We start from the raw sequence: 17584 nt of genomic DNA, 5'->3' as shown, positions 1-17584 counted from the left end.
TGGGACACCAGCATCATCAGTGAGACAATGCCCAGAAAAGACCAGACAAAGCCACCAGGCCCAAAACACCTCCAGCTTTTAAGAAAAAAAAAATAAATAAATAAGCAGAAACTTTCTCTCTAGGCCAAGGATAAATTAGCTAAGGACAAATGCAGTGCGATGATCATTCATCATCACCAGCCGAGAGGACACTGGGAACCCTGTCCTGGCCTCGTGACTCAAGGTCAGAAGCTTCTGCTTTCCCTCATTATTTCTATTTTTAACAATTGTGTTCAGGCCTCCTGCAAAAATAGCAAGAGGTGAGACCATTTCAAGTGCTAACATGCCCTCTCTACCCCCGCCCCTTTGTCAGAAAACCGCAGGGATGCAGGAAAAACCGGCCAGGACTTGGGAAGAGAGACATTGAGCCTTTCACCACCAGAACTGACACGGCCCAGGCCATGTCTGATCCACTCCTCACTGCACAAGTGGCAAACTGAGGCCAGCCAGAGCAGGCATGTTTGAGGCCATTGAGGGAGCATCTCTCTGAGATGCAGGCCTAGGTGGCCACAGAAATTCTGGGTCCCAGAGCCCTGACAAGACTGGAGCAGCAAAAGCATGGCTTCGGCTGAGGGTCCCCCAACCTCTGAGCTGTGAATCAAAGATCAGGTTCCTTCCCTAAGAGTCCCTAAGACCTCAGGGGTTGAACATTGCTCAGGGTCCGAGGAACCAGGGCAAGCCTGTTTGGGCTCCAGAGAGGCACCTGGCTATCACCTAGGTGGGTATCGCTGTGCACAGTCCTGTGATGGGGCACGTGTATGCTCAAGTGTGTGTGGGTGTGTAATGGCAGGCGTGGGCATGTCAGTCCTCTTGCACTGCGCTGTGAACACATACCATGTGTGTTCGTGTGCACGTGTATGTGTGTGTGGTCTTGTGTTGGAGAACATTGTGCACATGTGTGTTAGCATGTGTGTGCATGTACAGTTCTCCTCCAGGCCCGGAGGAACAGAACTGAGGAGTCAGGAGGCCATCGGGGTGTTGCTGTTCCCCATTCAGGAGGCATCAGGTCCCCGTTCCTGCCCCAGCTGGGGACACATAGGCAGCACGAATAGCTGCGCCCCAGCCTATTCACTAGTGGCTGCTGTGAGTCAGCCTGAACAGTTCACGGACGAGGCTCTCACCTGCTCTCCTCAGCTCTGTGGGTGGGAGGGGCTCAGGCCTCATCGCACTGACCTCTGACCTCGACATACCTTCCTGAGGGCCTCATGGGGAATGTCCACGAAGGTTGAGATGGCTGCCCAGGACAGGCCACTGGCCATCATGAGACCAAAGACAACCTTTTACACTCATGTTCGTGATTCAATGTCAATTTTATGACTCTATAGGCTTTGTTGTCGGAGTTTTAAAAAAAAATGCAATGTATTTCACATTCAGTTGAACAGCTCAAGGTATGAAAAGGACGGTTGTAGTTTTGTTTTTGTTTTTTAACCAATAGCCTATTTCTTTCTTAGTGGCCTTTCTAGGGCCCACAGTTTAATCTTATTTCAGTGCATTTGGTTGTACCTTGGGCCTTCTTGAGAAAGAGGGGACAGGGTATAAGCCCCAGGTTTACTTTTTCTTGTTTTTGTTGTTGAAGATTTATTTATTTATGCATACATAAATAAATGGGGTACAGGTCAGAGGTGCAGGGGGGTGAGAAGATTCACCAGAGAGAGTGGGGAGCAGAACAGGCAGACTTACTGAAATACACTGGGGGGTCAGGAGAGGTCTGCCGTGCCATGTGGGTCACCTCCCTGGCCAAAGATCGAACTCATGCTTCAGATACCCACAGTGCTGTGCTTTTAACCTGTTGCACCACCAGCGAGGGCCCACATTCACTTTTTCTAAGGCCTATGACCACCTCAAGGGACAGAGGCTGCTTCCTAACAAGGGACTTGGAACTCTGGCCTGGACATAGCCCTGGTTCAACATGGCAGCACAAAGTGAGGAGCAGCTTCAGGCACACAGCTTACCTGCTCAGGTAAGTGGTGAGTAGACACTCACTCAGGTAAGTGGTGAGTAGCTAGCTGTCATGAAGCACTGTCCCCACACACTTGCCATACATAAAAGGGTCAAACAGTGGTGCCCACCTACATTATTTATCTACCTCCACTTACCAAGTTACTGGAACCTATACAATGAAAGGATAGCACTTGGCTTCTCATGTTTTCTGTCGGTCAGGGACCACTGACTTAGCCTTGGGGCCAGGGAAGAAGTGCTACACAAGGGGACACCAGCAGGTGGGCTCAGTGGGGACCCCCTTACATAATGCTACCACATGGCCCACACCTGTACAACTGGTAGGTGAGTGGGTGGTGTAGTCACACATGAACCTGGAGCATGAACTATACTCTATGCCTGACAATAACTCTACTACTACTAGAAGGAAGCCAGACACATACACTGCCTGCTGTACCATATATGTACATATATGTAAGGCCCTACAACACTCTTGTCAGTGGTGTTGGGAATCAGACTATTCGATTAGCTGGCAGCAGGGAGATGACTTTGTTGCCTGCCAGGAGAAGATGGAATGGAGCAGTGAGACACTAGAGGACGGGGACCCGATCTGACCCCAGAGCCCATGGTCACCTATTCTGTGCATCCTGTGTGACCCTTGGCTCCATCCACACTCCTCAGGAAGCCCACCAAGATTTGACCCCCCTACAGGTGTGAGGGTCTGCAGATCTGCTCAGATCAAGACCCTTAGAGTCACTTGTGCCCCTAACCCCACAAAGTCATTACTCAGTTGAAGAAACAAACCAAAACATAGCAACAGAAAAGCAAACTTGCACAAAGATATTTGTGGCCGTTGCTATAAAAATATATATATGGGGGAGGATATTTCAGCATTTGAAGGAAATAAAGGTGACTTATGCTTCAGAAGTTATTGGAATATGATATGATTATTTATAATGAATTTACAAAATGACTTATATCTTGAGAAAATAGTTCCAATTATAAAGGAAAATATGTTCACTAAGACAGAAACCATGTACAAATGTCGCCATGAGCTCTGAAAATAGAAGTAGATGTGAGTAAATTTTTTTAGGTTGTTAAAGTAACAGAGTTATAGGTGTGTATTTTCTTAAATTTTCCTTTAGTGAGAAGATACAGTTTGCTAACGGAGAGGAGATGTAAAAGCAGGGCAGAGAGTTCTCAAGGAGCCAGAAGGAACTTGTGGACTGGGGCCTAGGTGTTGGGGTCCAGGCTGGAAAGCTGGCGCAGGTGCCGGGGGACCCAGGTGAGAGCAGAACCTGAGAGACGGGGTTAGAACTATGGGAAGTGGAGAGGGACCATCTGGCAAGCGAGGGGGGCCTCCGCCTCTGGGAGTCTCCTATTAGGGTTTATCATAATCAAAGAAACAAAGATCAATGGTGTTAACATTCTCCCAAAATGATGATGGAGAAGCTAATTACTGAGAGGGAAAAAAGTTTAGATAATGGAAAACGAGGTGTGTGCATATAAATATTTTTGCCTTTTAATCAATTGTGATTAGAAAAGCCAATGCCTTTGGCTGTTTTCTGGTGACAAGATGCATCGCCTTCTTTCCACCACCCTGGCCATTACTTAACCAGGGGCTTGACAGCTAGAAACAAATCATCCACCGGTTCATTTTATGGCTCATTAAGCAAGGATAGCAGACACCCATTACTGCTTTTTGGCATTAAGAAGATTTTGAAACGTATGCACTGCTAATGATGCTGGAATTAGCAAAGGTCAAAGCGAACATTAATGGAATTCTTAGAACATTAATGGAATTCTTATCCGCACAGCATAAGTGGGCCCATTTCCTCCTCCTGGTAATGGTGTGGGTGCTATTAAAAGCAGGGCTGGAACCCACACAATGAGGAAATTGCAACCCCTGGCAGGAGGCATCCAACTGCCTAATGCACTGGTCTCCCCCTGCTGCCCAGGTCCCCATGGGGAGGGGACATTGCTACATTTAGGCATCAGGACAGAAGCAGAACTTAATTATTTTTCAGCAAAGGTTTCATTTAAAGATTTGACAACCAGGGTCTTCCCCTGAGATGGGGACATGCCAGTCTATTCTCCCTTTAAAATAATATTCTTGATTTTTAACATTTGTAGTGTTGTAGTGTTTTAGGTTCAATGATTTTATACACCGCTTTTTTTTTTTTTAATATGAGGGCGTGTAAGTAAAAGTGGATAAAACATTAAGACTGAACTGCTGTGGGAGCTGTAAGGAGTGAAGGACCCAGAATCACCCACCATGCCTTCCCTCATCCCCTAATCTTGGTGGTGCCCAGAGACCCCCTTAGGACACTGGACTTTGGCAGGTTCCAACTCTTCTGACAGACTGGACACAGCACTGACACTCCCCCCCGCTCCCCCCCCCCCAGGAGCACGCTCTCCAATGGGTTTCCGATTTGGGATGGCCAGCTGGCATGGCCCCTTAAGATGAAGAATGTGCTACTTTCAAAGGCCAGCCAGAGCAGACTAGGGTCCCCAGCCAGGCTCTGTGGCAGCCAGCCCAGTCAGGGCTCGGTCAACAGCTGCAAAAACTAGGAGAGTCTTGAAGTGTCACCTACCCTCTCACTTCTAGCCCAGAGCCAGCCCAAGAAAGGTCTCTGCTCCTTTAACCAACCAATCGCTCAGATGCCCACTTCTCGGCAAGGCCTCGTCCACCAAGCCTGCAGCCACCTTCATGGGGGTGGCCCGCTCCTCTTCCTGCAGGGAGTCACTGCCAAACACATGGGAAGGTGGCCAGTCATGTCATGCAAATCCGGAGAAGCCATCTCTGTCCTCAGTGATGCGGGACACAGGTGATGCGGTTTCATGTAGGTCCACTCTCTCCACAGGCCTGGTCACAGTGAGGACAAACTATGCCTAGAAGTGAGAAAGCTCAGACAAGCACACTCAGGAAGCAAGAAAGTCAAGTCTATCTCTGTGTCTTTCATCCTCTTCCTGAAGTTCTCGTAGGAGCGCAAGCCTGGCAGTGCCCACTGCCTGTGGGAGGACTGTAATAATATATGGCTGCTGATTAGAGGGAAATACACGCCTGGTGGGGAAGATTGTTAGCACCATGGGAAGTTCATTTTTAAATTGTAAGATATAGTCCTAAGCAACCAAACAAAGCAAGCCCATTTCCCACACAGGTGTTTATCAGCAGCCTGAACTGTGATGCCAGCACTGAACCGCCACAAATAACCATCCACTGGACCAGACACATTCAACCTGTGCACAGAGCCCCGTGGACCTCGGATGTGAGCAAGAGCTCCAAGTTGTCCTCAGGGGTCTTCACTGTCACTGTAATGCCCTGAGATAGGGCAGCAGGGGGTGGCATCCCTCTGTCTTGGTTGTTCTGCCAAGTAGCTCAGTTAGGGAGAGGCAGCTAAAGAGTCGTCTCCAACTGACACCTCTGTCCTGTGAGAGGGTGAGCAGAGATGAGGGTCATAAAGGCACTTGAAACCCCCTCCAGCTCCTTAGAAAAGCAGATTCTGTCTGGGGACAGAGGAGACTGTCCCTTCATAGGTCGACGTTCCGGAAGACCACCACCCAGCTCCAGAGCTGAGTTCTCTGCAACTGGCCGCAAAGCTTGGAAACCCTTATACTCTCACCAAGAGGGGAATATAGTTTCCTCTAAGAAAATCTGCTATTCAAGTGAATTATCTTAATCAGATGGTTACATTGAGATACCATCACTCAATTTATGATCATAGAACAGACCATTTTCCTCCAGAGACCCAGGCCCTGCTATCACACCATGGACCCAGGGCAGCGTGAAAGGCAGGCACAGAAGCATCAGATCCAGTTGTGCATTGTCCGTTTCCCTAGAGCACACAGGGTGAGATGACACAGGGAAGCTGCTGGCCCAGACACATTCAGCCTGTGCACAGAGCTGGTCCCTGTGGAGACCAGCCTGTCCCCAGAGTGTGTATGAGAGCGCTTGACCTCTGGGTCCGGTCCTCCACGAGGAGTCAGGTGGTTGTGCAGTGACGTCTGAATGTCTGGGCCACGGCTGTGAGATTGGCTCCCTGAGATCCTAGAATTTGCCTTCCTAAAAGCGAAGAGCAGATGAAACCAGGTGTTGGGGTGACAGGTGAGGGGCGCCACCCAGGCCCCACTCTCGCAGGCATTGTGATGCAACTGTGCAGATTAGATCACGTCTTGGGGTCCACCGTGATGGTCTAGGCAGCATGCTCCCCATTCTTGCCTAACAAGTGCTTCTTCCTCCAGTCTTCGTGTGGACATGTCCCTCTTGGCCTTTACGGAAGGTAAATGTTAGCTTCTTGTGTGGCTGGCCAACAAAAGCAGTTGCTGAGAGAAATGCCCTTGAAAATGCTTCCATCAGGGAACATTTAGACACACTAAATATATACTTTATATGAAGTTTAATGAACACTCTGCTGCTTTTGATAACTATGATTTCTTTATCTCCTGGTAAACAGGGACCAGGGGGGTTTATTTTTATTTCACTGAATAAAATGTTACTCATCGGCGGCTTTTCCAGCAGCTTCCCAGTGTCATCTCACCCTGTGGGCTCTAGGGAAACGACAATGCACAACTGGATCTGATGCTGAGATGCCACCCCAAATCTGCCAGGGCCAGGAAACTCACCTGAGGATCCATTAGGATATGTGTGAAAGTGAGGCTCAAGGGACAGCTTCTTCTTTTGCATGGAGACCACTTCTTCAGGTGTCTTTCCCTGGAATCAGTGTTGTGTCATCTGTGAATGGGACACAGGACCTCTTAGGCCTAGAAAGCCCAAGCTTTGAGCAGAAAGCCCACCTTTGGGCCCTCCCTGGTGGTGCAACAGGCTAAAGTGCAGCACTATGAAGCTAGCCACAGCCACTTTACAAGTTCAATCCCCAGCCAGGGAGCTGACCCACATGGCAAGGCAGACCTCTCCTGTCTTGCCTGCTGCTCCCCTCAGCAGTATATTTCAATAGATCTGCCTGTTCTGCTCCCCATTTTCTCTGGTGAATCCTCTCACCCCCTGCACCTCTGGCTTGTACCCCAGTTCTGTATGCATAAAATAAATCCAAAAAAAGAAAACCCACTTCCTTAGAACAGCAGGATGTGACCTTCGCTGGCAGCAACTTGCTGATTTCTCCCTATGCCAAAAGCAGCCCCTCTTCTGTCTGAAGGCTTGAATGGGCCCTGCTGGGTGAACTCTCCCCTGTCTCTGTGATACGGTGGAGTCTGATTGGCTGAGTGAACACATTCCTGGATCCTTGGGTCTTGGTTGGTCTCCACTGCAGTGGAGACTTGCTTCCCAGGCTTGTATGAACTTGAGTGAGCAAGAGACAGCAGATCTGAAGATGCTGTACCCCAAGAGCCAATGCTGCTGTCTCTCTGCCTCTTACAGAGTTATGGCAATTTCCCAGAGAAATCAGACGGCACTCAGAGGAGTGGAGAGAGAGATTTAATTAGCACACTGGCAGGTTCAGTGGGATCAGTCCCAAAAAACTGAGCCCCGAATTACAGTAAGATTATGGTAAGATTTCATCCAGCTTGTATGAGGAAACTTGTCAACCTATCCCTCATAGTATAAGCATTCTTTATTGTTTAGGAAGGGGGTCAGGGTAGCCATAGCTACTATTGTGGGCCAGCAGCACATGGAAGGAACTTTCTGCTCCAGGAAGCAGCAGAATCCAAGCGACATACTCCCCCAAGCAGCAGGCTGGGAAAGTAGCAGAATCTAACAGATTTGGGCAACGTCCTGCTTCAGTAGAGGACCTGATTGAAAACAGCACCTACACCACTGGAAGAACCCTAGAGACAGCCGGGAGGGGCCAGCACCCCCTGTGGGTCTCTCGATCCTTCTGTCTGATGCAGTTATTAACTGTTCTTGGTCATCCACATGGAATAACTGTGCCCATGATTCTTGCCCAGAATCATAACCTTGAGCGTTTGCATCACATCTCTGCTGACAAAGGAAGAGTCAAGAAAAAAGGTGAAGGAGATCTGTGTGCTTGTGTCTCTCCACTTGTTCTCACCAGGTTTGTGCCTGGCTGCTTTTACCTGGGAACATGTGGGCTCCCAGACTCCGCTCAGTGGCGTTGGTGGTAGTGCCAGGGAACCACAGGTGTTGCCCAGTCCTCCCCCGGGTGACAATCCTCAAGCCTCAGCACCACGCCTAGTCTCTAACTGTGTCACTTTCATCCCACCCTTACGAGAGTCCTCCGGTCTCTTCTGCTTTGGTAGCTCGAAGCCCACAGGCCAATGTGGCCACCTCTGGCAAGCAAACGGGATTCTGGGAGAAAAACTTCATCTGCAGATACCACAGAACCATTTCTCTGCCTTTATGTCTTTTCACATGGATCCCTCAAGTCTATTTATCTCATCTGCATTCTGTAAAGGTCCTTGGATGTCCCAATTTGGAAGGAAAAGTGGCATCAGAAACAGACCAGGTTGAATGCCCCCCCCAAACACACACGCTCCACAAAGAAGTTCTGTTCAGAACTGAAAAGTCTGCTGGAAGTGAGCAGCTCTGATGATCAAAACTTTCCCACTAAAATTCATATTTTGAAAGAAAAGGGAAACAAACCATTTAGGCTGACTTGTCCCAACCCGCCGAGTAGCACAGTACAGCTCTGTTGCCAGGGTCAGGCCAGGAGGGGGAGAGCTGTGCCTGACATCATGGGACTCAGGCCCCGCAGGAGTCCCACAGTCTCAGTTTAAAAACACAGGCTCAGAGGGCAAAAGGCCACCCGGTGGGCCACCGCCCCACGCAGCACCCACGCCAAGCCGCCGGGGGCCGCCTTTTAATTTGGCCTGTCCAAAGGTGCCCACCACGCAGATCCTGCTCCTTCCTGAGCCGCCTCTCACTTGGCCTCCTGCTCACCACACTTTCCTGTTTTTGTTTGTGTTCCTTAGGCCCCACTGGTCTTGCATCCAGCTCCTCTGCAGGGCCTCTGCCCCCACCCCAGGCCTCCCGCTGCTAGGCCCACAGGCCGACTCCACCTTCCATCCCTGTCAGACTCCCCAAGCCCCACCCTAGAGCAGTGGACTGAAAGCATCCCCGAGCCTGAAGAAGACATACTCTGTCTTATTGTGGCCACTGAACCTAATCACAGAGACGCTGATGCACTGGCCACATCTGCAGCCTGAAGCATTTCTCCTACACATGATACCTAATAGCCTACCTCGGCTTCCTCTGTGTGCCCCCTTTTCTGGCCCCCAGGCCCTAGGCTGCTGTCTAAGGATAACCAATGACTCTGACCTTCAGGTTTGGGGGAATCTGGCACCCATCTGAGATTAAGTCCACCACCCTGACCAGGTCCAACTCTGATGCTCTGTTAACCTGAGGTCCCACCTTCTTTAGCTTGTCTATGGCAGGAAAATCAATAGTGTGATACAGTTTAGCATCTGGCTGCCCATGGGATGGAGTCTGGGAAGCCAAGATCTGTACTAGCCAGAGAGGGCCTCCTGCCCCACAGACCCTGCCGGCCCATCACACTTCCAGGCTGCCTGTCAAGGTGAGATATGAACATAAATAGAACTGAGCGTGCAGGAGTCTCCAGAAAAGCCTGAAGGAAGGACACGTGGGCAGCCCCACCTTGTGAGACCCCAAGCTCTGGGTGACAGAGCTGAGCCTAGGGCATAGCTATGAGGCCACTGGTCCTCCACACTTAGTTCCCAAATACGCAATCATTTTGTCTTTACCCAGGACAAAGGCATTTTGTGCAGAAAGCAGGCCCAGAATGTTCCAGAGCATGGGCAGAAAATATGAAAAAGAAAGAACCATAAGCTTCCAAAGAAATTCATATTCTCGGGCTGACCTCTGTTGGAGGAGGGCCTGGCAATCCTTCCAGACCTTTTGTGTCATGGCAATTAAGCAGCTGGTTTATGAGCCATTAAGCTGATGGTGCTTGCTGATGATATTTTAGATTTTGTTGAAATTCATCTGCTGGTTCATCTTTCATAATAATCCAATATGGATCATCCATCATGTTTACAGCTTCTGCAGCCAAGCACCAAGTGTCAGGTCCAGTAATGTCTCCAGTGATGTTTATTTTTTCTTTAATTACATGCTGAAAGCCCCAGTGGATGGTGGAGAGTTAATGGGGAATTTGTGTCTCCACTGATGGGACCTTGATGAAAGGGTCCCTGTCCCAAGGAAAACCAAAAATGATCAGAATGCCTGTCGCTTCCTTCCCCTATGTCTCACTGAGCACAGTACCAGACTCATGGGTCAATGCCTTAGGGAGGCTGGCATGGCCCAGTGCCCTGCGGGGACTTTCACCCATAGCACAGCTTTCTCTCAACCACCCCGATGACTCAGGGATTATCTTGGGCAGCCAATAAACCCACTGTGACCAGCACATCCTTGTGTGTTACTTGGGGCTCCTTTATAAGCAGCTTCAACAAAAACTCCTGAATAATGACCCCCTCCAGCCCTCATCACTGGCTGGAGGGATTCTCCTGCACAGTGACAACCTGGACACTGGTATTGGGATTTGCAGAAGTGACTTGACCATCCAACCATACTGAGCCTGGGATGTGATGTTCCCCCAGCCCAGGCAATGCAAAGGTCTGCAGAAATCTGACCATTGAGGTGCAAGCTACAAGCCTGCCTTTCGCTCTCCAGCTCCTGCTGCAGAAAGTTCTCACCTACCTGATAAGCACAGATGTGTGCTGAGCAGAGGAAGTTCCATACCAAGCAAGGGGGGGTGAGGAATGGATGCCGAAGAGTAGGGCATGGGCAATTCTTCACAGTCTTCAAATATGAAACTTCCAGGGGGTAGCACAAGCTCTGGGCCTCAAGCTCCTCATTCAGGAGCGTATACCTGGGTGTACAGGCTTTGGGAAATTGTCTTCCCTTCATGGGCAGGGGGTGGGGGCAGAAAGAAGGATTTAGCTTTGGCGATAGGAAAGCCTAAAGACATGTTATTATTGCTTTCTCACTTGAAAAAAATAAAGGTTTAGTCTCAGCTTCATGCTGAGGCTCCTAGATTCTTTCCCTCTCAAGGGTCTCATTACTGCTTAAAACCTAGGTTCAACCAAGTAACCAGCAGCTGCTGGAAAAGCTGTGAGTCCCATCTCTATTCCCACAGGGGCTTCTAGGGGTAGACTGGAGAGTTCAGATTCTTGCTTTAATTTTAAATGATTGGGGAAAAAAATAACTAAATTATGAAAAGGTCAGTGGCTGTTACTGACCTATCATGGAGGCACTTTGAGGCAAAAACACTTGTTCACTGAGAATTATTCATTATCAGCCCCAGAAAATACTTCTTGCAAAAGACCTCTGTTACAGCAGAGAGAAACACCGGTCGCACTTAGCAGTGGCATTGACAGTGGAGACCAAATCTCATCTGCCTGTAGCTCTGGGCTTGGGGGCTGGGGACAGAGGGAAGGGGTTACCTGTAGATAAGGGACATCTGTCACCTGCCTAAATGCAGAAGGGCCTTGATCTGAGGTTTCAAAAAACAAAATGATCTTACAAGCAGGCTTTAGGTTAATTGCACATTCAAAAGAAAAGAAATACTTTCTATTGAAGTAAGTGAGAGTGATGTTAGCATTAGCTTTTACATATAAATGGAAGGCTTTGCTGTGTCAGCCTCTGTCAAGCTTATTAATTCCATGGGTATGTCATTTCAGCATTCCTGGCTTTTCTGATAGTACTTAGGATTCTGCCATGACCCTCAGAGGATCACACCAGGTTCTAACCTCCCAGGGACAGGACACACCCTTGGCTGTCACATGCTCAGGAAAGACCACATGGAGCATCTGTAAAGGACAATTAATAGTTCAATGCAATCACTGAAAATCTATGCAAATCTGTCTGCATCATAAAGTTAATCTCCTTAGAAACCAAATTGCACATAATGATATCTGAACTTTGTGTAATTGCAGGTATAAAAACTGTTAAGAATTTGATATAAACAGTGAAGGCTGACCAAAGCAAGGACACAATCATCTCAACACAAACCCCCTGGGATCAGGACAGACCAGTAAAGATTTCATAGTCTTCTCAGGAGCAAGAAAAGTCATGCGTATATGTGCTCACTCTTACTGCAGATATTAATGAAGGATCTGTAGCACACGGTTTACAAATAATGACATATGCACAATATTCTTTTTTAATTTCATGTTACTGATTCTCAGAAAACATTTTTATTATTATTTTTGACTTTTTCCCTGCCACCACCTCCTGTACTCCTTTGACCCTTTTCCCCCATCCTTAACCTCAGAACTCTGACTAGTTCATCTACTAGTGTCCTCTAGTTTTTATAACTATTTTGTCTTGTGGCATAGTCTGCTATGTATCTTGCTAATATTTGTCTCTGTAATTCTGATTTGCTTACTACACATCTTCAACTCTTTCCATTGTCCCATCAATGGCAGCATTTTATCTTTCCATATGGCTAACTAGTATTCATTGTCTAGCTGTAGCACATCCTCTTCCTGTAATGCTCTGTCTGTGGGCATTTAGATTGTTTCCTTGTCCTGACTATTTTAAATCATGTGGCAACATACCTTGTAGACTATTCAACTTTTTTTTTAGTCCCTGGTGTTATGTTCTTTCAATAGATGCCCCAAAGAGGAATTGCTAGGTCTGATGATATTTTCATTTTTAGTTTTTTCAGGTAAATCCAGATGACTTTCTAAGATGACTATACTAGTTTACAGTCCTACCAATAATGCATTAGTCTTCCTCTGCCTCCACATCCTCTCCAGAATTTGTTAGGGGTCTTTCTATCATGTCATTCTCATGAGGTAATATCTCATTGTGGTTTTGACCTGCATCTCCAGTGTTAAAAGCAATGATGCACATTTTTCCATGTCTAATAGCCCTTCTGGATATATTTATTGATGAATCGCTGTTCAGATCCATTCTCCACTTATAAGCTAATTATTAATTGAGTTGGGGGGGGTTATTGTTGAGTTTTTTTGTATATTTTAGACTTTAACTCCTTGTTAGTTTGTCCTCCCATTTAGTAGGATATCTTTCTAATCTTTATTATTTTCTTTGACCTCATGAAAGCTTTTTATTTGCAGTATCTCTCCTATAAGTATCTGGGTATGATGCTCAGTTTTTGTTACCCTTGATCTTTAGGTGTCTACCATTTCATAGACTGATACCTTTGCATCTGTTTAGATGCCCAAGACTGGTGTCAGTAGAGGATAACAGGTAAAAACTGGGACAGGAGGACACACAAGGTCACCTCCATTGAGCATCAGGGTTCAGGTTTCCCAAGTGCTGCAGATGCCTATTTTTTTTGTTGGGGTTCTACAGTGATGGCCTCCCCAGCATTAACTCCTGGCCAATGTATCATGAATAGCCTCATCCCAGCCTCACCCTCCAGGCTGTCTTTGAACCATAGCTGTAGTGCTGGGTCAAGACTGAGTTAACACCATATTACAAGCCAGGAATTGCTCTTTGCTTTTTGAGTATGGAGATTTGCCCTGGGGCACGTTCTCTCTTGTTAACATGCAGATGCCTCAAATTCTAGCTAATGAGAGCATTCCGTTATTGTCTGTGCTTTGGCCTTGGGTGGGGGTAAGGTGCATGTTTTGCACATCACTGCTCCAGGCTGCAAATAACAGCCTCCTCCTTGGGGAGACACAGATGATCCAATCTGGCTTCACAGGCTTCAGGCTGCAAATATTCTCATTTGGAAGCCACTGGTTCAAGCTGGTCATCACCACTGTTCACCATTAGTCCTGTAATTTTTCCGAGGTCCAACCTCTACTGCATGCCAACTCTGTGCACCCTCTTCTCAGGGCAGCCCCTGGTTTTGATATGGACATGTGCCCTTGAGCTGACCACAGCCAAAGCTCCCCATGGCAGTTACCCTTCCATCTCATGGCTTGTACTGCACCTGTTCTCACTCTAAACAGTTTAATTGCAGTTTTCTCTGCCCTTTTCTGCCCTGCCAATCACTATTGATGTATGTTAGTCATCTGTTTATCTTTCAGGGGTTGCTGTTTCTGTGTAGGTGTAATTTGGTGGTAAATATGTGGAGGAGGTGAGTCTGGAGACTTCACTCCAGATGACAGACTTCTGTCATCATCTTGCCAAACTCTCATAGAATATTCTTGTTTTTGTGATTTCTTATGTTTATAGGCAACCTATAGTTGTAATGACCAGTAAAACATGTAAAAATATGTTGGAGATGGTTTTACTTGCACTAAAAGATAAGACAAAAATGAAGCCACAAAACTATGTCTGACCTTCACTCATGTATCAATGATTTCTCCCAATTGGATTACAATTTTTTATTTTTTTAAACTAGAATGTTTTCTGTGTTATTCCCAATGCAAGGGCTTCAACACACTTATATGCTCAATTTTCACTGTTAATATTTGCTCTATTGCTTTCATAAGTGAAGACACTCAAGCACAGCAAACACATCAGGCACTGCTTTATAGTGTCTGCCCATAATGCATGTAACCGTGACATAGCTGACCAGATTTCAGAGAGAAAATTGTGGACGAGGAGACCCTACAAGAAAAGAGACATGGTATGTGGGTGATTCCTGCTAGATATTTTCTCAGCACAGGAGGCCAACTAGGAGGGGCCTCATCAACAGGTTTCCAGAGCTATTGTACCAGTGAGATCCCTGGTAGGTTATGGGCAGGAGGGTGAGATTAGATCTGATTCTCCTGCAGGGTCATCTTGTTCTCTCTTTGGCCCTCAAAGGTTAAAGCTCTTTTCAAGGTGGTCCTCTCCATGGGTCCATGAAAATGACTTCCCTCATTCTCTCACCAGGTATGGACACTTCTGGGATACTCTACTTTCTCTGCCATGTCTTTGTAAACAGCCCTTTATCAGACCCTGCAGTAGTGATGTTAATGTGTCCCACACTTCCTGCTAGGAACTGACACACAATACAGAGTTCCCAAATGACAGGACTTTCCCAGGGGTCAGCAAAACTCAACCAGGGATCCCCAAACAACACCCTTACAGCAGCCAGAGTGAGTGCCAGTCCAGTGACCAGCAAATGTGAAATGTCCACCAATAAAATTAGCAATGGTAGAAGCAGTCACCTGCAGCTGCCACCACAGAACACAGGGCACATCTGAGCAAGTGGGAGGCATGGGCTACTTCTACCGAAAACAATGGCACTTATAAACTTTATGAAATAAAGGGCATTAGTATAAACTTTAAGTAGGGCGTGAATTTAAAGGAAAAAATGTCATGTAAGGAAAGAGTGGCTTCACACTGGAAATTCATCTTTTCTACTACCTGGGGCATGCTGCTGGGCCTGCAGCAGGAAGGGAATTACCTACCTGGCCCCTAACATGCTATTCACACAGACTCCAGGACCACAGGCAATCCCCATCATCATCGTGATGCAGAACGAAAGTTCTACTTTGTCAAACTTACAATAGGAGAATAACCCACTGCTAAGAGGTGGGAGATAAACAGGGAAGGCGAGGCAGAGGGAGGGGGGAGGCCACTGACCTTCTCTGGCTACAGGGTGGGCCCATCGACACCTTCAGAAAGGAAGGCACAGGGAGCAGGCTTGTGCATGGACATCAAGTGACAGAAGCCGTGGCAGACATGCTGCCAGACTCCAGGCCTGGGGGGACCAGCTGCCACTGCTGAGTGCTCGCCCACTTCTCCATGGCTGACTTGCCTGCTCTGCCACTTGTTGGTGTCCTCTGCATTCCTTATTTGACGGGCCTCTCACAACACAGCACTCTAAAACTGCTTTTTCTTTATTAAAACCCATTTATCCCAAAGCTCTTCGCCAGTGTTACAAATACTAGCTTAAAACATTAGCCAGAGAATTATTGATAAAATAGAAATTTCATCTATAAATGTGCCAGTTTCCATCTCTGAACTTATCGAAGAGGAGCCCATCAGAGGCCTCCACCAGGAGAAGGTCATTTCTGATATCTCTTCCACATTAGTCCCAAGAATAACTCAAGAATAGATGAGAGGGGATATCTATGACAATAGAGGGGAGTTGTCTAAAAAGAAATCTGTATATAAAAACATCTTCCCAGCTAGGGAAAAAGTGTTTTGCATAAGTAAGTGAGAGTGAAGGGTGTACTGATGTGATGGAACTCAGGACGAGGACATGGACCTATTGCTGATGGAAGGACTCAAGCTGCTTCACTCTGTCTATCATTATTCCCTTGATTTCTGAAGTGTTAACCTCAGTCCCCCAGAACCCAGGGAGGAGGCTGGAGATGCTGTGCAACCAGCTCCATCATCAGTTCTTCTGCCATGAGAACTTCTTGCTAACTCCATGAGAGTCACAATGATGAACTGAGCATGTTGTTGTCACACACAATCGATTCCATTCCCCATTTGCAACAGTGGAGCTGCCTAATGGCATTGTTAAATACCCTAGAATTATAACTAATTTTAATTAGACAAAATCTTAGTGCACCAAAATCTTGATTAACCAGAACCGAAATAGCCAGAACTGTCATGCTGTGTTCCATTTTTAAAGCGGATGGGACAGATCAAGCAGAAATAAAATCTAAAACCACATTATAAGACACATTCTAGGCTTCAGATTGGTCTATCTTAGTCTAGCATCATTGACACCTATAATGCAGGATGTGGTGGTCTAGTATTAGGCCAGAGGTATAGGGGTGAAAGCGTGGAGAACAAAAAAGGTGGGTTTATTGAAATACCTTGTAAGGAAGGTTTGAGACTCTTTTTCATGACTGGGGAGTCCATCTCTGTACCGTAGCAATCTGCTGGGACACCAGCTTTCAGTGGGCCTTCTGTAGAGGCAGTGTCCTGCCTGGTTCTGTTTGTCCTGTTCCCTCATTCCTGGGAATTCCCCATAGCCCCTTATTGGTCCTGTGGACCTCTGGGTAAGGTTCCCATGGCAACTCTATCAGTTTCCCTTATCTATTTTCTGTCTCCTAGCATTGTTCAGCTGAACAAAATGCACAGACTAAGTTTTCACTCTATTATTAAAGGACACCCTGACACAGGACACATTCAAATTTGCCCATGGGGACCATGCTTTAGCTAGCTCACCTCCTCCATTCAACCCCGAGGGTACCAGCCCTTTCCTCTTCCTCTGGGCTCACTGTCATTTCAGTCACTGCACTTAGGCCTGGCCAACTCCTTTAATTCTGTGACTCTCTTGCCATCCATCCCCTCCACACTCCTTCCTAGTCTAGCAGATAAGAGAGCAAAGTTGCCTGCATACACTTGACATCTCCACAGGCCCAACCCTGCTCTGGAAAGCAGCTATGTAAAAATCTGCTGTCTGCAGATAAACCAGTCTTTCGACCAACACTAACAACCAAGGAATCAGATAAAAATTTAGACAAAGGTACCCAGCCTTGTCACTCAAAAGCACATTCTTTAGAATCCAGAAAAGTGGTTAGACCCCAATATTGACCCTTCTCTGTGCATATGTAACATCAACATAACTTTAGGTCAAATAACTTTAGAAATTAAAAGATCAGGCCTTCTCCAGAAAGATTATATATTTTTGGGCATCGATGACTCAAGTGTTTCTTATCTATATAAACTCAAACTTGTGACAGTTTGAAAAGTTCTCCCAAGGCCTTCCCTGGTGGAGAAACAGGTTAAAGCACAGCACTGTGAAGTTATGGCAGCCATTGCAGCTCGAGTTGGATCCCAGCCCAGGGAGGTGACCCACATGGCGCGACA

This window comes from Condylura cristata, unplaced genomic scaffold (assembly GCF_000260355.1).
Source record: "Condylura cristata isolate star-nosed mole 26May11 unplaced genomic scaffold, ConCri1.0 scaffold00024, whole genome shotgun sequence".
NCBI lineage: Eukaryota > Metazoa > Chordata > Mammalia > Eulipotyphla > Talpidae > Condylura > Condylura cristata.
Note: the sequence above shows the minus strand (reverse complement) of the source record.